The sequence below is a fragment of the Coffea eugenioides genome, chromosome 11 (assembly GCF_003713205.1).
Source record: "Coffea eugenioides isolate CCC68of chromosome 11, Ceug_1.0, whole genome shotgun sequence".
NCBI classification, from domain to species: domain Eukaryota; kingdom Viridiplantae; phylum Streptophyta; class Magnoliopsida; order Gentianales; family Rubiaceae; genus Coffea; species Coffea eugenioides.
The window spans coordinates 37168176-37192890 of NC_040045.1; the positions used below are offsets into that span (position 1 = coordinate 37168176).

Genomic DNA, 24715 nt, shown 5'->3' on the forward strand with positions numbered 1-24715 from the left:
AGAGAAATTGTTAACGCATTTAAGGAGAGGGTTAGGTTGGGTGGTAAGGTGAGAAGAGTTTTCTAAAAAAAATCAATTTATCAGTACCCAACAAAACATATTATGTCATACTCATATATCAAAACTTATAATATAAAAAAATAAATTATAGCCAATTTATTTTCTTCCATTTTTAGAAAAAAAAATCTTTCTCCTGTCTTGTACCTCTAAAATTGTTGATTGCATTTAGATTAGCATTTTTTTTATAAACTTTAACGTATATTTAAAAATGTTAGGAAATTGGTTTAATTTCTTTTAGGTAGAATTCTTATTTTGTGTGAAAGTAACTAGTTTTCTAATTGGTTTTAGTTACTTGAAGTAGTAGTCAAGAAATATTCTATTTAGTTTAGGATTAGAAGTTATTCTATGCAAGTTTAGGAAATAGTATTGGTTTCCAATTGTTATTTGATTTTTTGGCAGTAATGTTCCCTATAAATAGATGGGTTGGCATACTACACAGAGAAACACACAAAAGAAACACACAAGGAGACACAAGGGGCATCATATAGCCTTATACATGGGGTGTGAGAGAGAGTTCTTGGGAGATGAGAGATGGTATACAAGGGTTGGGCTTGGTTCAAGTTGTATTCTTGTATAGGGTTTTCCTCTCATAATAAAGAACAGGTTTCTCTCCGTAGACGTAGGCTCAATGGTGGAGCCGAACCACGTTAAATATTGTGTGTCGTTTATCTTTCATGCTTGTGACTTATTTGCCATTAAATTATTGTGCACTTGATATCTCAATAGTTATTTATTCCGTGTTTGGATCCTAACAAAAAAAATCTCTGTAATATATATTTTAGAGTTCTCAAAATTATGGACTATCTCATATTCGTGAACTATCTGCAGAAAAAAAAAATTCTGGACTATACTAATTTTGTTATACCAACTCTATTATTCTTATTAGTGTATTAATTGTTACGCTATTTCTCTCATTTTGTTGGGTCTACATTAATACAAGTGTAATTGTTATTATGTCTCGTGTCCCAGAAAATACATAATATCCTATTCAGGTGGATACGTGCAACAGATAATCAAATTGATAGTAAAAATTTAGAATGAATAAGTTACTTTTGCATAACGGTTGTAAAGGTTTCTTGAGACTTTATGAATTAGGTGTCTTGCGTTTGCAAAAAGAATTTCAGAAGATTTTTTGTATTGGAAATGGAGTTAAAACTTGCTATAGGTTACTTTCCTGTATTTCAATCTTATCGTAAAGGGTAATTTGCTGTTGAACCTAATTTTTTTTCTGATTATATCCAGCTAATAAATTAACTTAAGAAAATAGATAATTTATGGAGGAAAGCTATAAGTAACTGGTGCTTATTTTGAAAAATAGATTTATTTTTATTTTATCCAATAAATAAATTAGTTTATGAAAAATGGGTACTCTGTTCTTATAATAGAGGAAAGCCATAAAGAGCTAGTGTTTTATTCAAAAATGATCTATTTTTATTTTATCTGATAAATAAAATTTTTGTATGCAAAAATGGGTACTCTATTCTTATAATGGAGGAAAGTCAAAGAGAGCTAGTATTTTATAGAAAAATGTGTTTATTTTTAGTTTAGCCGATAAATAAAATTTTTTATTTATAGAAAAATGGGTACGCTGTTCTTATAATGGAAAAAAATCATAAAGAACTAGTGTTTTATTGGAAAACGGGTTTATTTTTATTTGATCCGATAAATAAAATTTTTTATGAGAAAAACGGGCACTGTGTTCTTATAATGGAGGAAAGTCATAAAGAGCTAGTGTTTTATTGAAAAATGGGTTTATGCAGAATTTTATTTTATCCATAAATTTTTTTTATGGAAAAATGTGTACTCTATTCTTATAATGGCGGAAAGTCATAAAGAGCTAGTGTTGTATTCAAAAACAGGTTTATTTTTTTTTATCCGATAAATAAATTTTTGTATGGATGTCTAGATAAAATTTATTGATCAGATCAAAAGAAAATTTATTTTAACACTCATTTTTCCAAAAACAAATTTTCTTTTCGAAAAAAAAAAAGAAAATAAGCCCGTTTTCTAATAAAACAGTCGCTGTTTATGGCTTTCCTGCATTATAAGGAAAGAGTAACCATTTTCTCAAAAACAAATTTATTTATCGAAATAAAATAAACATAAAGGCGTTTTACAGTTAACCACCCACTATTTACGGCTTGCCTCCATAAATTATCCACTTCACTATTTTTCATAAGTTAATTTACTAGTTTGATAAAATTGGAATAAAATTAGGTTGAACAGCAAATTACCCTTTAGGATAAAATTGAAATACAGGAAAGTAACCTATAGCAAGTTTTAACTCCGTTTCCCCTACAAAAAATCTTCTGCAATTGTTTTTGCAAATGCAAGAAGAATAATTCATAAAGTCTCGAGAAACCTTTACAACCGTTATGCAAAAGCAACTTATTCATTCTAAAATTTTAGCATCAATTTGATTACCTATTGGACGTATCAACGTCAATAAGATAATATGTATTTTCTGATACACGAGACATAATAAGAATTAAACTTGTATTAATGTAGACCTAACAAAATAAGAAAAGTGGCGTAACAAATAATACAATAATAAGAATAACATGTTTGGTATAACAAATTTAGTATAGTCTAAAATTTTATTTTTTTTCTGCAGATAGTTCACGAATATAAGGTGCAACCACTAAAAAGAATGACATGCATATGTCATGTAAAAATGAATATAAAATGAATGTAGTTACATTGTGCCATCCGGTATTCGGGTCCATAGTGGAAGCCGAACTTCAATAATGGAAAGCCAAAGTTGAAGCTTACTTCAGACGCTATGGGGAAGAAGTGGGGTCACCAAATATTTGGTACAAAGGAAAGACTTGCAATAACATAGTACGGAAGTCAGTCTGCTGTTTGCTTTCATCCGTACACGCTTCTACTTGATTCCCTATGCACGCGCTCTCCAACAATTTAACGTCTCCGTTTGGACCGTTTTGCCCCCAACACGTGTCGCTCTCTGCCGGCATTCCTACCATAGGCAGGTTCCTACCATAAAGGTTTCCACGGACCACGGGACTAGATAGCATTAGTCATCTTTGGCTTTAAAAGAGAAAGGGGTGTACAGAGAGCTAGGATCAATAGTTCTAGCTTAGCTTTTGGCATAGTTTAGTTTTTATTCTTTCTGGGTTCCTTTGATGGCCTGGATCTCAGTTAAATTACGTGGAGATTTTCTCATGAAACGTGGCTAAGTTTTTCATCTAGTCGAAGGTCAACTTAAAGACTCGATTCCAAATATCTGTGAGATCGAATTATTTTACTTATTTCTTTTATTCATTGGTATTCGTACGTTTTCTGGTTTAATTGCTTATGATTATTTTGTTATTTGAATGTTAAGGGTCCGATATTCAAATTAACCTAATAATCTACTGTCATATTAATTGATTGAATCCGTAATTGTTCTGTTGATTAATACCAGTGGCGACTAGCGTGATTGATTTCATATTAGGGAAACGTATGATCTAACTTAAACAAATCCTCGTAGCGTGTTTGTTGGTTAGGGTTGGGTTTTTTTAATTATTAATGCAATCGAGTAATCAAATCATACGGTCGTACCTAGGGTTATTTATTGGTTAGGGAAATTGTTAACGGTCGTACCTTAACTATCGAGAAATTAAGGAAATGTTGGTTGTTCATCGCGTGTATGACAACTATAACCAATCTATTAATGAGTAATTGAATTATCTTTGCATCGATGATCAGTTGCATGGACCGTGTCTGAAAAGTTGAACCTTTGGCTAGAGTCGTATCGGTTATTGATTAATTTCTATTTATTTCTAGTAGTTGTTTTATTAGGTAGTTAATTAGTTATTTTATATTCTCCAAAAACCCCCATACTTCGGACTCTGAAAGAAATAAGTTATCCCCAATCCCTATGGATTCGACCCTACTCACCGCTATATACAAAATTTGTATTTTTCTTAAGTAGGTAATTATTATTGTACAGGTTCGACACCCTATCATTGTGGATCCAGATTCACTTGTGGAAAAAAAATTACACTAAGAATATATGATATATTAATTCATAGTTATGATTATAAAAAGTAATATACATTCCAGAATACATGCATATAGAAACTAAAAAATAAGCTACAATGGGAGCTTTGGTCTACCATATTGGGAGAGAAAGGACTAGTCGAATTTTTTGCTCGTAAGGCTGTTGCTGGTCGTGAAGGATATTGGTGGCAATGTGAGGGCTAATTCCTTAAATTAAAACTAAAAAAAATATTGATCAAATGTTGCTCTGACAAGAATAGTGTACCAAACTATATCCGCTGTGGTAAGGCAATTTCTCTTTTTTTTTTCTATATGGCTGACACTATTGTGCTAAGTCAAAACAAAAAAGGGTCTGACAGATTCTTTTCTGGCAGAAGCTGTCATAGTTGTTTGACTGGATTTAAAAAAAAAAAAATTGTCCCCCGCCGAGTTGACTTTGCTAGGCAGGGGTGTTTTTTTTATTATTATGAGCAGGTCAGATGTTGAAGAGGGTGGAGAAACCGTTTTGGAGGTTATTCCAGTATGTATTGAACTGTAGTTCTGATGGCAGTAGGACTCAACCGGTTTTCAAGTGCTTGTCTTTTTTCTTTTTTTCCTTCTTCTTGTACTACATTGAATGATTGCCATTTTTAACATCATTCTCATATCATGAGTTATTAGATGTGTAAATTGTTTATGAGTCTTCTGGTGTGCTTCTGTAGGCGGTTGCCCTGGTTGTTAGAGGGAAAAAGTGGTCATCAACAAAGTGGATGCGAGTCCATGAGTACAAGGTGTAATTTACTGGGCACATAGTTATTGGTATATGCATTTGACTCTTTTCACACAGTCCACATAGTTCACTGCATTTAATTTAAATACAGATTTCTGCATTCTAGTAAAGCAATTTCTGTTGAAGCTCTTATATATTGCCCATGCTCATCCGTCTCCTAGTTGCAAATGGATAGACATACCTGGCAGATGGTTTATCATAGTTCCAAAATTGTCTGCTTGTATTCTTCTTTCAAGTTTCATTTGGTATACAAAGTCTTTGATACTGTCAGTTCATGGTCATAGTTCAAAGCACTTGAATGTTTAAGCAGTCATTCTGTGCATTCTTCTTATTTAATTCATTTCACTTTGTTATGTCTATCGCCCTCCTCTTTACATAGTTTCAGTCTGCATTAACTCTATTATCCCCTAATCTTTGCTTTGTATTCTTTGCTATAGCATAACTGGATAAATAGTCATACTTCTTGGCGAAAAGTGTATAATGAGTTCTTCTGAATTGAAAGAGCATAAATTGCATGGGAGGGCGGGTCCTAGTCCAAAAGTTGCAGAAGGTTTTGTTCATAGTACAAACTACAAATGGAGATGTTGAATTGAAATGTTAATGGGCAAATTCAAAATTTATGGAAACCAAAGGAGCTAGTTTTTCTGATGTTTAGCATCAACTCTTTCTAATGCCTTTTAGTCAGCACTACATGACAGGTTGTCGAAGCCTGTGCAATAATAAAATTTGCTCAAATTAAAAGTAATTTCTGTAGATAGTGGTGAGTAGGGTCGAATCCATAGAGACTGGGAGTAACTGTTTCTTTTCAAATTCACAGTGACAAAGGGAGTGTTTTTATATCAAGGGGTGACAATTAAAGGAATTCAACTACAAGTAAAATAATAAAAATAAAATAGCCAACTAGAAATTAAATAACAATTTACTAAAATCAAACGAGTGATAATTAAGAATCTAGCCAAGGAATAACTTTAGCAATGGTTCACCTAATTGATCATTGAAACAAAGGCAATTCTAATTATTTACTAATAAATAGGTTATAACTACCAAACAAGCGATGACAGTCAACCCCTCCTTACTGTGTCGGTGATTAAGGTACGCCCGTTAATCACTACTCTAATTGAGAAATAATCTTAGGTACGCCCGTAAGATTTAATTTCTCAATTGCCTTACGTATTAGAGGAGTCCTATTCTAATCAAATAACGCACTACCAGAATTATTTTAGATTAGCCCGCGTATCCCTCTGACACAAATCTAATCATGCCAGTTGTCACTATCTTGAGACAATTAAACAATTACGGATTTAACGTCCCAATTAACAATAGATTATCAAATTAACTAATTATCCAGATCCAAGACAATCAATTAATTAAACAATCATAAGCACTGCAACCAAGAGATATGCGAATACCAATAAATAAAAGAAAAAAATAAAATTAAATCGATCTCACAAATTTAGACGAACCAATGCCTTCGCTGTTCCTTGACTAGAGTAAGGAAATTATTTCATGTTCGTTGCAAAAAATCCATGTAAAGCTGAAGCAATAGTCGCGGCCATCATGCGGCGAGAGGAATCCACCACAGACCACAAGGAAAAGTCAAAAGAAAAAAACTACAAGGAATCTTTCAATCATAGTTATTAAACCCAACCGGGAAGGAACCAATGTTTTCAGAACCGGACCGGACCGGCCGGTTCAACCGGTTGGACCGCGAACCGGACAGGCCAACGGTCCGGTCCAGAGCTAAACCCGGAGAGTAGTCAAGAACCGCTGCAAACCGGATGACTCGGACGAACCGGAAAAACCCGCTTAGACCGTGAACCGGCGGTTTTTGAAACATTTCAAAATGGATTTCAAAATTGTAGCCGCCAAGAGTCGAACACCAAACCTTGTGTTTGTCATAAGAAGCCCTTACCACTAAACCATAGGCAGCGGACATGATTATTTTGTGCAGATATCTACTTAACTTATTAAATGAAAAACTAAAAACACCCTAAACCTAAGATACATCAAACTTATTTCTTTGTATATAAAACATATATAAATGCAAAGATAGTAATAATTGTTAGTATATGTATATATATAATAAATTAGGTGTATTAAATGTGTTAGGACAACCGTTAAAAAAATCCTTTAATAAAATAGCTTTTTCAAATTATTTTTTAAATTTTTGTAGAAAAATGTACGACAACGATTTAATATGTGTAGAATAAAAATAATCAAGAAATAAATTTGTGAAAAAATAAAAAATTTTAAAAAATGACAATCCAAACAAGATCTAATTTGGTAACTAAATTGAATTGTTTAGATAAGTTATTGTTTTCAAAAATTTTAATTACATCAGAAACACTTGTGCTTTACATCATAAATATATTGTTGGTATATCTATGTTTGTTAATGTACTCCCCTTGATTATTAATGTAATCCCCTTGATTTTTTAATTTGTGAAAATAAATAAAAATACTTAGACTTTTAATTTCAGTTACAATCTCACAATAAAATAATGGTTGAAATGCAATAATAGATAAAAAGATTGAGTAGGGATATTCTTGCTCAATTGACATTGTAGACAAGTATTTAGGAAAAAAATTGATAAGTAATTATTATTTTAAAAAATATTTATAATTACATTGTACACATTACATCATGACTCCTTGATTTTTTTTTTAATTTGTGTGAATAAACAAAATACTTAAAAATTTTAATTTCAATTACAATCTCAAAACAATATCGTAGGTAGTAACATTGAATAAGGATATTGTTACCTAACTGACTGGTAAATAAATATTAAATAAGGGAACATTGATAAATAATTGGGCGCTAATAACAATTTTCTAATGGACAAAAAATGTGAATATGGAGAATTTTTTTCTTTCCAATGAATATGGACTAAGTGAGAAAGTCAAATGGCCGAATTGAAAACACAAATTTGAAAAAAGTTAAAAAAGAATTATTTTTTTTAACCCAAATTATTTAATGCTACAACCACTCACTTTTATCTCATTTTTTGTTTCTTATCAAGTTTGCATTTCTATTTTCGATTCTCTTGACTTCCTTCGAACTCCAAACTTTCTTTTTTAAATTGCAATATCTAAATCCCAAAGGCATAAATTAAAATTTAAGTTTACAATGTCAAATCCTCATAGACGTGAATTTTGTATAATTTCAAAATATTGTGATATTTTTGGGATAGATTTAAGATTATTTTGGTAGATATAATTGAAATTGAAATGAAATTTATTTGTTTTAACTTATAATTTAAAAAATTTATTTTTGAAAATCCAAGTTATTCAAAAATAGTAAACTTTTCATCATATAAAGTTTTAAATTAGTCTATTGCATGTCTTATTTTGTGCATATATATATTTATATAAATTATTTTTAAAAAAATTCATTGAACCGAGGTTGAACCGGTCCGACCGTTTGAATCTCGACCCTTTCACTTCACCGGTTCAATTGACGGTCCGGGTTTTAAAACATTGGAAGGAACCCGGCGAAGGAGGTGGGTCAACGGGTTACTGGTTGAACCGGTGGGTGAGTGGTTGAACCGATGGGTCACTACATATATTTAAATATTATATTTCATAATTATTTATATAAGATATATGATATAAATTGTAATAAATAATGCCATAACAAAAGCTCATTTAATTTAATTTGTTATAAAATAATTAATTCATATAAGAATCAATCAAATATAAAGTTATTTATTAATATACCAAACTTCAAGTGTAAAATTTTATCTATATTTAGTGTAATTATCTAGCTTATTTATGAATTTTAAGTGTAAAAAATTATTAAAATAATATTTGTCTTTAAATGAATCATGTAATATGTTATTTTTGGAATCCATTTTATAACTTATAGAGTTTGGAGGGTAATAAATTTTTATTAAAAGATTCCAAATAAATTTGTTTTAGAGAAAAAAAGATAGAATTGAAAAACCATTTATATATCATAATAAAGCTACTATATCAACATATTTGGAAGTAGTTTGGTGGTAAGCAGGCGGTAGTGTTGGGGCAGAGGTCCGAAGTTTGAGTTCCAACAATAGCAATATAATTTTTCCACAAAATCCGGTTAGTGACAAAACCGGCCAAAACCGGCCGGGTTTCCGGTTTAATCCGGTTCGACCGCCGGGTCGTTGACTAAGTCAACGGTCTCTTTGCACAAACGATCTGATTCCAAACCCGGCCCGGTCTAATGACCGGTCCACCGGTTCGACCGCCGGGTCGGGCCGGGTTTAATAACTATGCTTTCAATTGCTCTTATTTGCCTCTTACATACGTGAGCTAAGCTACTAAGAACCAAAAGAGAAGTCAAAGCTATAAACTAAAGGTAAAGGAGAGAAAACCCTCTGCTCCTATTTTCTATTTATTCCTATCTAGTTCCTACTCTAAATTGCCTCCTGCTTTGCGGCTGCCCCCTTTTATTGATATCCTTTGCGGCAGCTCTCCCCTTCCGGGAAGACTTCGGCCAAAATGACTAAAAAGGCCTCGCGTCTCTTTTGTTTCAAAAATGTTTTTGGGTGCCTTCTTTTTGAATTCTTTTCCGATGATTGTCAAATTGGCATTAGTTGTGGCATTTTCATTCTACTCCCTGAAATAAATATAAATTACGAAAAGTGAGTAGAATCTAATAATTAATCAACATCGGGTCATGTAATAGGGGAAATTAATAATAAAATAAATGATAAAATTGCACCCTATCACTACACAATTCTTGGCTATCGTGCTTAGTCAGCACGAAAGCTTTGGCCTTTAAAAAAAAAAAAAAGAGTGAAGTACCCTATCGGACTTCGTCAGCATGACAGGGGTATGATTCGGTACACCATCTTTATCAAAGTAACATTTGGCCGACTTTTTTTTAAAAACTATAATCTAAGGAATTAGCTGTGTGTGACCAATTGGAGGAACGGTCACAAACCAGGGGAAAATCTATGCCACGTGTTGGACTTCGTCTCAGATGTGCAGGTTATTTTCAAATGATAAATGATAGTAATAGTTATGGAGAATTCTAAATCGCTTGTCTTATCATTTTAGTGCATCGTTTCCTAGTCTATTAGTGATAATCACGTATCATTGCACTCACTGCCTTTATCAAGACCCGTTCAACCTTGAATGCTGCTATCTTGACGAAGAAGCACGAGGGTCAAATTTTCTATTTCCCTGTTTTTTTTTTTTTTTCCAATCCAAATCAAAGGAAGAGTAGGACAAGAGAGAATAATTACAGGTCTTGGCCAAGATAGTGTGATTGTAATGTTTCGGTAAACGGATTAGCTGCAGATTAATGCTTAGGCTTTGAAAAATATTTTTGCTTATGTAGTTATAACTAACACACCTTGCTGGAATAAATATAAACTCGTTGCCAGGTTACAAGTCATTAATTACAATGAACTCACAAAATTGTACATTGTACATAGTGGGATAAAAAATTGTACATTGTCACACAAAATATATGAGCAAGCTATAATATGCATTGTTTAAGCTCTTAAACAAGGCAATGCGTAAGTCTTTTGCTCTTTTGTCAATTTGTGCTGTTTGATCTAATGGAATGGAGGGGCAAAATTGTCCTTTAATAAAAAGACAAATGTGGAGAAGATGAATGAAAAGGATCAAACCACTCTATCTATCGTCATTCATATAGAATCTCATAAAAATTAGGACTAAAGGATGGGAGAATGCGCGAGAAATAAGAGAAAGAAGAGTTAAAAATCTGTCATCCCTTCATTTATTTTGTGGATGAACAATTTTATTCCTTTTTTCCATTAGCTCAAATAGCAAAAGTTGATAGAAAGGTCAGAAGCTTGCACATTACACATTAAATTGTTTAAGAACTTAAATGATACATATTATAGCTTAGGGGCCAAAAGTGTATAACGATAATAGTTTAGGAGCCAGCTGAACAATTTGCTCAATATACAATTGCGATTCATGTATTCCGGATGTTTTTCCCTTTAATCTCAACCTTGTTTATTCGCAGGCTTTTATTAGACTTCATATGACCATAGACGCACATCATAAAGGACTCTAATTTGTGTATGGCATTCATTGGGTGGAAAGACGAGTTGCGGTCAAGAACCTTTCCTGTCTTAGTCCACGGACTGGAGAGTGGAGAGTCAACTCTTGACTTAGTCCACAGACTGGAGAGTCAAGAATTGGAGCTATTCACACAATTGTGTTTGTTTCCCTTCCAGAAAGACATCAACCTGCTTGAATTGCTATTTTTAGAATTTTTTATAAAATAATGTAGTGCAGCGTTTTGATATATGTGAGGTGATAAATGTGTTTATGAAAAAAGCAAAAATTTTTCTGAAAAAAATCACAATCCAAACAAAATCTAAAAACTCTAAGTGATGTATTCAAACGGAACTAGTGGAAACTCGTAGAATGATGCAAATGCCCGGTATTCAAAGTACATTATCTCTCTTGATGTTTGTCCGAATTACACACAGATCTATATTTTTCCTATATGATGTGAAGTTCTATATTTGTTTGTTTCCTTGATAAATATTGTACTGATTTAGTTTACACGTAAGAATGGAGATGCCCTAAAAACTTTGTGGTTAGAGGCTTACATAGTGAATAAAAGTTAAATTGCCTGTTGCGTTTTACAAAGTTTAATATGCTTATATTCACCATATTTCGTTTAGATTCCTATGATCCCATTCTATCGTTCGATCATGTAAACATGGTAGTCAAATTGTGCGTTTCTTGTCCAATTTTCCCAAGTTTAGTCAATAACTGAATGATTATTTTTATGGTTGGTGCATCAGAAATGAGAAACACAAGAAATGAGTATCAAGACTCACCATCATCTTAAACGCTTTGAACAGAGCACACTTAGAAAACGATAAGTTGACATAGACTGATTTTTCAAAAGGTTGGCAACAAAACTTTTCGTGCCCGAGGCTCCTTCCGCCAAGTCTCCTTTGGAATCTTTTGGAATATTGATGAGGATTTGAATGTGACAATTAAACCCAAGAATTTAGACTTTATTAGCTCATGCCTTTATGGACGCAAGATATGGGCTATTATTGGAAAGTTCAAGTTCAATTGACTTGGAATTGAGAATTTTGTAAAGAGTCTTCAAAATTGATAACAAGAAATGAATAAGTAGATAAATAGGCGCCATGACTCCACTAGTAAAAAAAAAAAAAAAAAAAATAGTTAACGTTACCATGAAATCCGCTTAGACCAAATCTTCATCAGGCAACTTGATGAATTCTTATTAGATAATGATTTTGTGTTTATCAGAAACTTTTTTTTTTTTGGAGAAATTCTTATTGAACAATGAAAAAATGAGGATGCCTTGCATCCTAGCTGCTTATGTCATTTATTTATGAATTGTATATATATGTATCGATCCATCCAGCTCTAGGTATATGTACTCCATTTTAAAGTACTTGCGCTTAAAGAGTACAGCGAGTGGCGATAATCTTGAAACTTTTTGTATTTATTCCTTAATTGTTCATTTAAACCTCTAAATACAATACAAAATTTTTTAAATCATTGCCCCTTATAACTATAATTTAATGCACTAATATACATGATTTGGTGTAATTTAAGAAAAATTGTTTGAATCTTTCTTAAATATATATTGTTATAGGTAAAAAGTTTTAGTTTATATCAATTCTTTCTACATGTTGAAGCAATGTCCTCAACGCTCTTCAAATTTAATGCCCTATTCCCGATTTAATTATTTGAGAAAAATACAAAATTTTTAAGGTACTAGGTTTTCTGTCTTATTAAATGTTAAGGAAGAAAAATGACTCCATTAAATTGAAGTAAAAGGTCTCTCTATCTCTCTCTCTTAAACATTGATTTACTTTACATGGAATATTTTAACGTACTAGGTCAAGATAATTTGCTTAATATATTACCTTTTTACTTCAAATTTTGCATAAAGCATTTGTGTCTCGTGCAATTTGGTGATATGCATGTAAAACGATTGAGTATGTATGAAAACTAAAAAATGCATAAAAAAAAAGGGAACTGATGCAAGAGTTTGTGGTTTCTATATGAAGTGGAAATTGGAGCAGCAAACCAATCAACATATCTCAATGAAGTAGTATCTACTCTTGAAATTATATTGTTGAAAACAGTCTTCACATATGACAGGTTGTCGAGCCTATGCAATAATAAATATCTGTTCAAACAAAATATAATTTCTGTAGATAGTGATAAGCAGGATCGAATTCACAAGAACTGAGGTTATTTGTCTCTTTTGAATTCAAACTAACAAAGGGGGTTTTTTTATAGAACTGGTAATAATTAAACTGTTCGAATAAAAGTAAATAGCCAACTAACAATTAAATGACAAATTATTACAATCAAATTAATAATAGCTAAGCTCTAATCAAGAAATAACTTCAGCAATGGTTCAACTAATTGATCATCGATGCAGAGATAATTCCAATTATTAACTAATAAATAGGTTATAACTGTTAAACAAGCGATGACAGTCAACTCCTCCTTACTGTGTCGATGATTGAGGTACGCCCGTCAATCACTACTCTAATTGAGAAATAATTTTAGATACGCCGGTAAGATTTAATCCCCAATTGCCTTACGTATTAGAGGAGCCCTATTCTAACCAAATAACACACTACCGGGGTTATTTTATATTAGCCTGCGTATTCCCCTGACACGAATCTAATCGTGCCAGTTGCCACTATTTTAGAGCAATTAAACAATTACGGATTTAACGCTCTAATTGACATCAGGTTACTAAATTAATTCAACGTCCGGACCCAGGATATTCAATTAACAAAATAACCATAAATATTACAAACAGAAAATATGCAAATACCAACAAATAAGAGGAATAAATAAAATTAATTTGATCTTACAATTTTTAGATGAACCAAACCTTCCGTTGTTCCTTGACTAGAAAAAGGGATTTAATTCATCATTGATGAGAAAAACCCACATAAATTTGTAGAAATAGTTGCGGCCATTGTCATCGAAATTGAGATGAGAAAACGATAGAATAAGAATAATCGAAAATTACTGAGTCCAAAGATGATTAATTGTTTCTACCTAAGTGTCTAACATACGTGGACTCCAGGCCACTAAAAGACGAAATTATCCAAAGCCAAAAAGGAGTCAGAATTGACTGCTACTTTTTCTCCTTATTTTCCTACTATACGGCTACAGGAGCCAACATAAGGAAAGAGTCCTACTGCTACTAGTCTGCCATACTTTCCTTATCAGATAAGGAAACAATCTTCAATTTTGTCTTCAATTGGTCTCGTGTCTCCTGTTACCATTCAAACTCTTCTGCTAGCTACCGTCAAATAGGCACCTTTTTATGATATTTTGTTCCACTCCCTACAATAATTACAAATTTTTAAAAGTGAATAGAATCTGAAAATTAATCCACATTTGATAAGGTAATAGGGGAAATTAATTACAAAATAAATAGCAAAATTGCAACCTATCAATTCCCCCCACACTTAGACTATGCTTGTCCTCAAGCATGAGAGCAAAAACCAAACACCAATTCCTGACAATGGCTATAGCTCCATCTACCTTATTGCCAATATATCAAGAAAAACAGCTATCAAGCCTCAATGCTCAAGATCCAAGAAACATCACCTCGGCTAGCTTCTAAACCTCGGACTCCTCCAATTTATGACTAACTACTCTAAGAAAAAGGAATGGTCGATCAACATTTATCAGCAAATGGTCCAACTATTAACCAAAATCTCAATATAAAGCCCATAGATCAGAAGGCCAACTTTAGGCACACATTTACACAACTTACACACTTGTTTTTGTTTTTGTGCTCTTTTTTTTCTTTTTTTTTTCTTTTGGAGTAATAATAGGTTTAGTCTCTAGCCATCAGAGCCTTTTAACGTGAATTCCAACATTTGTCAGATGAAAAAACCCGGTTATTTAGCTCCTATCGCTACACAATCATGTACTCATAGAAATTACTACTTTTTGACGCAAAAATCAACACTTTTGATGAAGATCCCCGGTTACTCAGTAGTAATAACTAGTAGAGTACAGTCAACTTTTATTCACAACCAGGCAACAAAGTAACTCAAAATATCACATTAAATAGCAACAGCTAGCCTCATTTCTTCAAGCATGGAGAACTAAAGTTAATAATTGGATAAATTCACATGAAAATGCCGAACAGTTATTCCTTATGCCTAGAAAAGGTAACCAGAAATTATAAGTCATAAAATTATTGATATTCACCAAAGAGATATATGTTTGGATTCAACCGAATTAACTTGATACACTTTTATTACTAAAACTTGACAATAGGCAGATTTAGAGTCAACAACCATCATCAATCCTTGGTAGTTACAGAAGAGCTAATCACTAATAAAAGTAGAAAGAAAATAAACGAAAAATAGGCAGATAATAAAGAAAAAAGAAAAAAATAAAGGAAAAACAACAAAAAACTAAAAACTAGAAATACTAGTACCACCGCTGTCCCCCCCACCTAAATCCGACATTGTCCTCAATGGATATCATAAAGCAAAGAAAGCAAATAGGACAACGAAACTTTCCTGAGTACGTGGTGGAGGGTTTCGAGCGGTTGTGGTGGCCCCTCTGGTGGAGTAATGGCGGCCAGGAGCGACAGGGGCGGCTGACGTCGAGCGGGGCTACGGAGTGCGACGGAGGAAGGAAAGGGACGGCGAAGGTGATGGCGGTTGAGACGGGCGGTGCTTGTGGAGGTTGAGGCAACGGCGGCGAAGAGAGAGAGAGAGAGAGAGAGTTGCGGCGCGAGTTGGTAGGGTTTCGGCCGAAAGGGAAAGACAAGGGAAACAGGGAGGAAGAAAGAAAGAAAAGAGAAAGAAAGAAAAAGAAAGAAAGAAAGAGTGAAAAAGAAAGGAAGAAAGAGAAAAAGAAAATAGGTTTCGGGTTTTTTTTTTTGTACATACCTTCACGTCATGTTTGAGGCAAAAACCCTTCTGACGAAGGAGTTAAGATTTGAAAGTTATAGCGCATCTCCTTGACGCGGGCGCGTCATGAGGGTGAGAACCCTTCTGGTGAACACTTTGAGAATTGCATATGACCACGTGTCCAGGTGATGCGAGCGCGTCATGAGGGTAAGAACCTTCTGATGAGGATTTTGAATTAAAAGTTACCATGCGCCTTGTTGACGCGGGCGTGTTATGACGGCTAGTCCTCTCCAGGATCGAAGAAGAGCTCTCCAGGTGACTTGATGCGAGCGCGTCATGACGGCGGAAATCCTTCTGATGAGGAACCTGGGAGTTGCACTTTACCACGCGCCCTATTGACGGGGCGTATCATGTCAGGGGGACACCTACTAATTATCAAAAATGAAAAATTAAATCAGAAATCTGGAAAAACTCTAAGAAAATATATTGAAACTATCAAATAAAACTGAACAAATAACTAAAAGAAATTGGATTGCCTCCCAATAAGTGCTTTTCTTTAACATCTTTGACTAGACATTAAACACCACTATTTAATCTGGATGTAATTCAATTTTTCTTGTAATCTGTGGCCTTCTTTCGGGATCCAAATAGCTATTGAGTGCAGCCTTCTTTCTTAATTTTCTGTTCTTTTTCATCTCATAAATTCATTTCATCCTCTGATACTTGTTCGTAGCAACTTTGAATTGACTCCTACAAGCAAACTCAGAAAATTCTTGCATAGAAAGATTAATAGCATGAATAGCAAATACAGAGTAAGAGTTAACAGAATATTTCATTGTATCAAAAATATTAAAATGAACTATTTCTCCATCAAATTTCATTGTGAGAGTACCCTTACTAACATCAATCTTAGTTTGGACAGTACACAAGAATAACATTCCTAATATAATGGGTGATGGATTTGCGGCACTTTCATCATCCATGTAAAGTACATAAAAATCAGCAGAAAAAATTAGTCTATCTACCTGCACTAAAACATTCTCAACTACCCCATCCGGATAAGCAAATGTACGATCAGCCAATTGAATTATTATCCCTGTTTCTTTTAAAGGTCCTAAATTTAGGAAATCATAGATTGATTTAGGCATCACATTAATAGAAACCCCTAAATCTAGCACGGTATTTTTGATATTAGAATATCCAATCTTATAGGGGATAGTAAACATACCTGGATCTCCACATTTAGGTGGTAGTTTCCTTTGTAAAATCGCTGAAACGTTCTTACCTACCACAATCTACTCATCCCCCCTCAACTTCTTCTTGTTGACACACAAGTTTTTCAAGCATTTAGCGTATTTTGGCACTTGCTTGATCGCGTCTAACAAAGGGATTTTGATTGCCACCTTTCGAAACACCTCTAGAATCTGCTTTTCTTTATCTTGCTTCTTTAGTTTCTCTAACCTGCTCGAAAAAAATGGTAAGTTAGTTCCAACTTTAATTATAGAATCAGGAATTACCTTTGGATTTGCATTTCTTATTCTTTCCTCCTCAAGCTCTTTTTCAATTCGATCTTTATTTTTATACTTCAGAATCACAAGTTCGTGTTTCTGAATTTCCTTCCCGCTCCTTAAGATCATTGCACTTACATTCTTCAGGTTCAGTTCAGGTTGAGACGGCAATTTTCCATAAACTTAGGATTCCAAACGATTGATTGCTATTGCCATCTGATTCATCTGATTTTGCATTGCTTGTATCTGGCTCATTTGATTTCTTATGTTCTGCAGTTTGGAGTTCATCTTTTTCTGATGTTACGCAGTACTAGCCATCAATTGTTTCATCATTTCTTCCAAAGATGGACTGGAGCTCGGCGAATGAGGTAGTGGTCGAGATTGATACTGCTGCTGATACCCTTGTTGTCTATTTGGCACAAAATTGGATTGCCTATTTCCTCCATAACTGAGGTTGGGATGGTCCCCCAACCAGGATTGTAAGTGTTCGAATACGGGTCATATTGTTTTCTTGGCGCGGGCGCGTAGCCAGCCATATTTATTTGTTCTGCATTTTTTTCTTGAATCAGCGGACACATCTCTGTAGAATGACCCGTGGCAGTACAAATTTCACACACCTTGGCCTGCGGCGCATTTCCTACAGCCAATTTCCTAACAAAAGATGTTAACTTCGTCAATTGCTGTTGGATAGATGATGTTTCTACTTCATTCACTCTGCGTGTCGGGACATCCTCTCCTGTACCAAACTACTGCGAATTCTCGACCATTCCTTCAATTAACTCCTACGCTTCTCGAGGAGTCTTGTTCACCAACGCCTCTCCAATTGCAGCATCAATTATACTCCTATTTCTGAAAAGTAGCCTCTCGTAAAAATATTGGATGAACAATTGCTCACTTATTTGGTGTTGAGGGTATTTGATGCACAACTTCTTGAATCGCTCCCAGTAATCATAGAGCGACTCTCTTAGGTGTTGCTGGATACCGCATATCTCCTTCCTTAAACTTGCAGCTCGAGACGCAGGAAAATATTTGTTTAAGAATTTTTTCTTCAGCTGGTCCCAAGTTGTGATGCTACTTGGTGGTAGGTAGTACAACCAGTGTTTCGCGAAGTCTTTCAAAGAGAAGGGGAATGCCCTCATTTTTATCTGTTCTTCTGTAATTTCCGGAGGTTTCATACTGTTACAAATAACATCGAACTCTTGCAAGTGTTTATAAGACTTCTCACTTGGTAAACCATAAAAGATGGTAAAAGATGAATTATACCAGATTTTAGGTCAAATGGGGTGTTATCATTCAAACTTGAAAAAGTAATGCATAATAGCTGCTGATTTAAATCAAGGACAGTCAACTCCCTTAGTGTTCGTGCATTAGCCATAGTAATTTCTTATCGATTCGAGTCACTCGAAGTATCACCAAGTGAATGCGTCGCTTCAACTTCCAGATCAAGTCTCTGATATGCAGCACTAGATTGCTCCTCTTTAAGCTGTCTGGTCTCTTTTCGTGTCCTCCGCGCGGTCTTCTCTACCTCAGGGTCAAAGATCAATTCACCTGCACTAGATGAACGAGACATATATTAGAAAAAAATATCAGAAAATTAAAACAAGAATGAACTTAAAAAGAAACAAATTAACTAACGCCAGTCCCCGGCAACGGTGCAAAAAATTGACAGGTTGTCGAGCCTGTGCAATAATAAATACCTGCTCAAATAAAATATAATTTGTATAGATAGTGATAAGTAGGGTCGAATCCACAGGAATTGGGGTTATTTGTCTCTTTTGAAATTCAAACTAACAAAGGGGGGTTTTTATAGAACTGGTAACAATTAAACTGTTCGAATAAAAGTAAATAGCCAACTAACAATTAAATGACAAATTATTACAATCAAATTAATAATAGCCAAGCTCTAGTCAAGCAATAACTTCAGCAATGGTTCAACTAATTGATCATCGATGCAGAGATAATTCCAATTATTAACTAATAAATAGGTTATAATTGTCAAACAAGCGATGACAGTCAACTCCTCCTTACTGTGTTGATGATTGAGGTACGCCTGTCAATCACTACTCTAATTGAGAAATAATCTTAGGTACGCCCGTAAGATTTACTGTGTCGATGACTGCTATTTTTTCTCCTTATTTTCCTACTATACGGCTACAGGAACCAACAAAAGGAAAGAGTCCTACTGCTACTACTCTGCCGTACTTTCCTTATCGGATAAGGAAACAATCTTCAATTTTGTCTTCAATTGGTCTCGTGTCTCCTGTTACCACTCAAACTCTTCTGGTAGCTACCGTCAAATTGACACCTTTTTATGGTATTTTGTTCCACTCCCTATAATAATTATAAATTTTCAAAAGTGAGTAGAATTTGACAATTAATCCACATTTTGTAAGGTAATAAGGAAAATTAATTATAAAATAAATGGAAAAATTGCAACCTATCGACATATTAATTTGGTCATGAATTTACTTACCTACCTAGGAAGATTTATGTCTCACATTGGTGATATTGGACCTTCTCATGCATGAACTATATTTTTTTAATTTATTTTTCTTTTGGGTTTCATAAGATATTTTTAATAGGCTATTGTTTAAAGGCTATTATTCGAAGTTCAATAAAAAAAAATAACGGTAGACTGGTCACACCACTCTTGTTTTTTAATCCAACTTGGCTTGATTTTTAAATTGTTCTAGGAATCAAAAGTTTAAAGTAGTTGATTGTAGAAATTAGAACTTTAATGTGCGAACTCCGATCACGCAATAGTTGGGGGTGCAAACTGCAATTAGCCCTTCATTACAGTACTTTTTTTTTCTTATTTATTGTTCTCAGATTGAAAGGCAATATTATTAACTGTTCTCATATATATTTATGAGACGTTAAAAAATCATCAACAGTCTAATGAAGAGGTCCATTAAGAGTAAACTCACAAACTAGAGCTATTTAACAAATGTTCCCTCCATTTCGTAGCATGACGGATGGAGATGGTAGGTCATTGGCTCTGTTTGATAGGGGTGTTCAAAAAGAATCCGAAAAAAGAGTTACCGAGAAAGCTGAATTGATTCAAATAAAAAAATTGGGTAATCAACTTATAGTTTTTAAAATAGTTAAGTTACCAAACCTACTTAAAAATTTAGATTAGAGCATGATTTTCGATTTTTAAAAATTGAAGTGACTACATTTTGATTATTATCACCCAAGCGTTGAGACTTTTAGGACTTGCCGTTTCGAAAGACAATATTCATGAGATTGCATAGGCTATCAAGTTCTTATGATAAATGAGTTGTCCACGAAGGCAAGAAATTACTGAACTGAAATCTATTCTACTGCCCTGCATTCATGCCTTGTTTATGCTGTCTTACATGCATCTCGACTCTCGCTCTTCCTAAAATGAGTTACAGACATTTTCACTGAAGATCATTTTCATAGGATATGATTTGCAAGCTCAAGATAACATGCACAAGATACAGCGACATAACCATGTAGCAAAATTAAGCACCAACATATATCTTCGGAGGAAAATGCAAATTGTTGATGACATTGCGAGCAAACCACTGTTAAAAAGCTACCTGAATCAGCAATGCCGCATCAGAAAATACAGAAATTAACATCCTTTCTGACCCCCAAAAAAAAAAATTCTTGCTCCTGTCTTGAACTTGGAGCATTTGGTTGGTGTGCACGGAGTCAAAGGAAAGGATTCACCACAATTACACCATACGCCTCTGCCATATATTCAAAACAGAAGATACTTAAAAGTAATGCATCAACAAATACTTTCTTTTTTTTTTGAATAATTGCCTGATATGTCATAAATTTCAAAAAGAAAATTGCAATTTTTAGTTATCTTTATATAACAGTTATATACCTGCTTCAAAGGTTTGAGCCCCTCAGAGAATTGAAGTTTAATCTTCTGGAGTGCTTTTAGGACATCTTTCATGTTCATTTCCTTAGAAGCGTCTGCCGTACAACATAAAGCAAGTTCCAGGATAGATGATATGCATGCTATCTTATTCTTGACTGGTTCATCTTCAAGATGAACTAAGTTCATGTCCATAAGCTGAATCACAGAATCTGGTAAGCATTCTTGTACCCAATGCTGCAGGCTTAACTCTTCAGCAATCTCATCCTTAGGCCTCCTTTTAGTAAATGTCTCCATCAATGTGATCCCAAAGCTATATACATCACAACTTGTTGAAACCAGTCCTTCTAGTCCATACTCTAGCATCAATATTGAATTAAATTCGTTTGCTAAATTCAATTAATAACGTGAATTCAGAACTTCGGTACTGAATAAAAAATATTTTAATTAGTTAAAAGTCAAAACATCATTTGACTGACATCAAAAATTGGAATTGCAATCAAGAAGAGTTACCTGGGGCAATATTTCCGAATGTAGCGAGTCTTTGTTTGTACCACACTTTCTCCATCTCCCAACAGCTTAGCAATTCCAAAGTCACAAACATGACCAACCATATCTTGATCTAGTAGGATATTGCTGGGCTTCAAATCACAGTGAATCACAGCAGTTGAATAACCATAGTGGAGATATTCCAACCACAGGTTATATCTATCATAATGTCTAGTCTTTGCATGATGTTCAAGATTTGAGTGCCTGAATAAAGCCATTTCTCAAGGCTTCCATTGGGCATGTATTCAAGTATCAAAGCTTTAAAGTCAGGATTTGAGCAAGCACTGATGACGTTAGTCAAATTACGATGACGAAGATGCCGTAAGACTTCACATTCCCTGTCGAAGCTTTCAAATGCACCATCGAGCTGCAAATCGAAAACCTTTATAGCCCAAGCCATCCCATTTTCTCGTGTTTCTTTGTAAACAGAACCAAAGGTTCCGGAGCCAAGTAATGCACCCTCATTGAACCCGTTCGTTATTTGTCTGAATTCGTGGAATGATACCCTCTCAAATGTTGTATCTGGATCTAAGTTAGATGGAGACACAATTTTTCTTCTCTACTTTCTTATCACCAAAACCGAAACTACCATGGTTACAACTGCTGATCCAAGTGCCTATAAGATTTTCAAGATCCCAATATCAGATATTTGAATATAACTAGAATATAAATGCGGAAGCGTACTTGGATTCATATCGACAAATTGATATATGAATCTCCAAAGGTATTGGGGTGGTCTTTCAGGTCAACACGTATTTGCTGATCCTTGAGAGAACCCTTTAGTATCTCTCTGGTATCTTTCCTGACGATGAGATATCAGGGAATAGTTATATTTTGTGGTACTAGAAAATACAACAAAAATAGAATCTGTGTGACCTGGGGACCATGACCCTATTTATAGGTAACATTTCTGTTACACTTTGGAACCCTATTTCAACCCATCATAAAAATAGGAGCCTTTAACTCTCTACACATTAAAATCTCACACCTTATTAGTTACATTAATTACAAACTATATTTGATCATTTTAATTGGATTTAACCTTAATTGATAGTTTGCAACACATAATTATTCACATATAAATCCAATGTTGGATTAAGAATCCAACAATTTCCTACTTGACCTATATGTGTAACCTTATAATTATGTTTCGCAATTAACCGTATGAGCTCAATTTTACTGTCATTATCATAATGTATCTGTAACCAATTCGGTCCATCAATCATACCAATATAGGATCAAAGCGCTTTGTTACAAATTCGTAACCCGACCCATTAATGGTCACATATATTGATATAATTGAATGGCATGAATAATGATATGGATGTGTAGCATCGAAATTTCATGTAATGTAATCAAAACATGCCTATTTCCAACTAGTCCATCTTAAATTTTCACGAGATCAAACCATACCAAAGTCAGAGTGTAAATGAATCCAAACTTTATTTATGCATAAAATATCGTTAAATCATTAATAACCGAAAAAGTATCATAAGAGCATTTAAAATATCAAACTCCCACTAAAACTGTACATCATTTAATAACATGACACCCATACGAGCAGTATGCTCATGAAACATTTTGGGTGGCAATCCCTTAGTAAGCGGATCCGCAACCATGGAGTTTGTCCCGATATGCTCCATCGATAACTGTCCACTCTGTTCTCTTTCTTTAACAGTTAGGAATTTGATATCTATATGTTTAGATTTCGTCGAACTCCTGTTATTATTGGAATATAGGACTACTGATTTATTGTCACAAAATAATTTGAGTGGTCTTTCAATACTATCCACTACACATAATTCTGTGACGAAGTTTTGCAATCAAATTCTTTGATTGGATGTCTCATAACAAGTTATAAACTATGCAACCATAGTAGAAGATACTATCAGGGACTGTTTAGTACTCTTCCAGAATGTGGCACCTCCAACCAACAAATAGATATATCCTGACATTGATTTCATAGTATCTTGGCATCCAACATAATCGGAATCATTATACTCAATGATCTCGAACTCATCTGACTTCCGATACGTAAGCATTTAATCTTTTATTTTCTGTAGATACTGTAAGACCCGTTTGGTTGCTTTTCAATGATCTAATTCAGGATTAATCAAATATTTATCCAGTATTCTAGTAATGTACGCAATATCCGGACGCGTACATACTTGAGCATACATTAGACTCTCTACTGCTGATGTTCCTCAAAAGCATTCTTAGGACACTATTCAAGACTAAATTTGTCTCCTTTAGCCACAAGGGTGTCACATGATTTACAATTTTGCATGTCATATCTTTTAAGAATCTTTTCGATATAGCTCTTTTGTGATAGTTCTAAAATACCCCGAGAGTGATTCCGGTGTATCTGTATGCCTAACACAAAAGATGCATCACCAAGATCTTTCATCTCAAAATTTTTAGTTAGAAATTTCTTAGTTTCATGCAATAGATCAATATCGTTGCTGGCAAGTAAAATGTCATCAACGTACAATACCAGAAAAATATACTTGCTCCCACAGAACTTATGGTATATACAATCATCTACTAAATTCATCTTAAAATAAAATGAGATGATCACTTGATGAAATTTAAAATACCATTGTCGAGACGCTTGTTTGAACCCATAGATGGATTTTTTAAATTTGCAAATCATATTTTTTGGATTTCCTGATACAAAATTTTCTGGTTGCACCATATAAATCGTTTCATCAATGTTACCATTGAAAAACGCTGTCGTTACAACCATCTGATATAGCTCAAGATTGAAATGCGCCACTAATGTCTTGATAATTCTCAAAGAGTCCTATGAAGAGACTGGAGAGAAGGTTTCTTTGTAGTCGATACATTCTTTTGTGTAAATTCCTTGACGACAAGACGAGTTTTGTATCTTTTCACATTGTCTTTCGAATCCCTTTTGATTTTAACTGTCCATTTACAACCAATGGATTTCGCTCCTTCTAACAATGAAACAAAATTCCAAATATCATTGTCTTTCATGGATTTAATCTCCTCATTCATAGCATCAATCCACTTTTAAAAATTTGAACTGTTCATGGCTTGACAGAAGTTGATTGGATCATCTTCCATCAATCTAAAGTCATTCTCATGTT

General features: G+C 34.0%; 1 non-coding gene across 1 annotated transcript; it reads left to right on the forward strand.

The window, feature by feature from the left end:
- Nucleotides 1-18097: 18097 nt before the first annotated feature.
- Nucleotides 18098-18204, forward strand: LOC113754569. Its single transcript, XR_003465252.1, has one exon. It is a non-coding gene; the product is annotated as a small nucleolar RNA R71 (small nucleolar RNA).
- Nucleotides 18205-24715: the final 6511 nt, after the last annotated feature.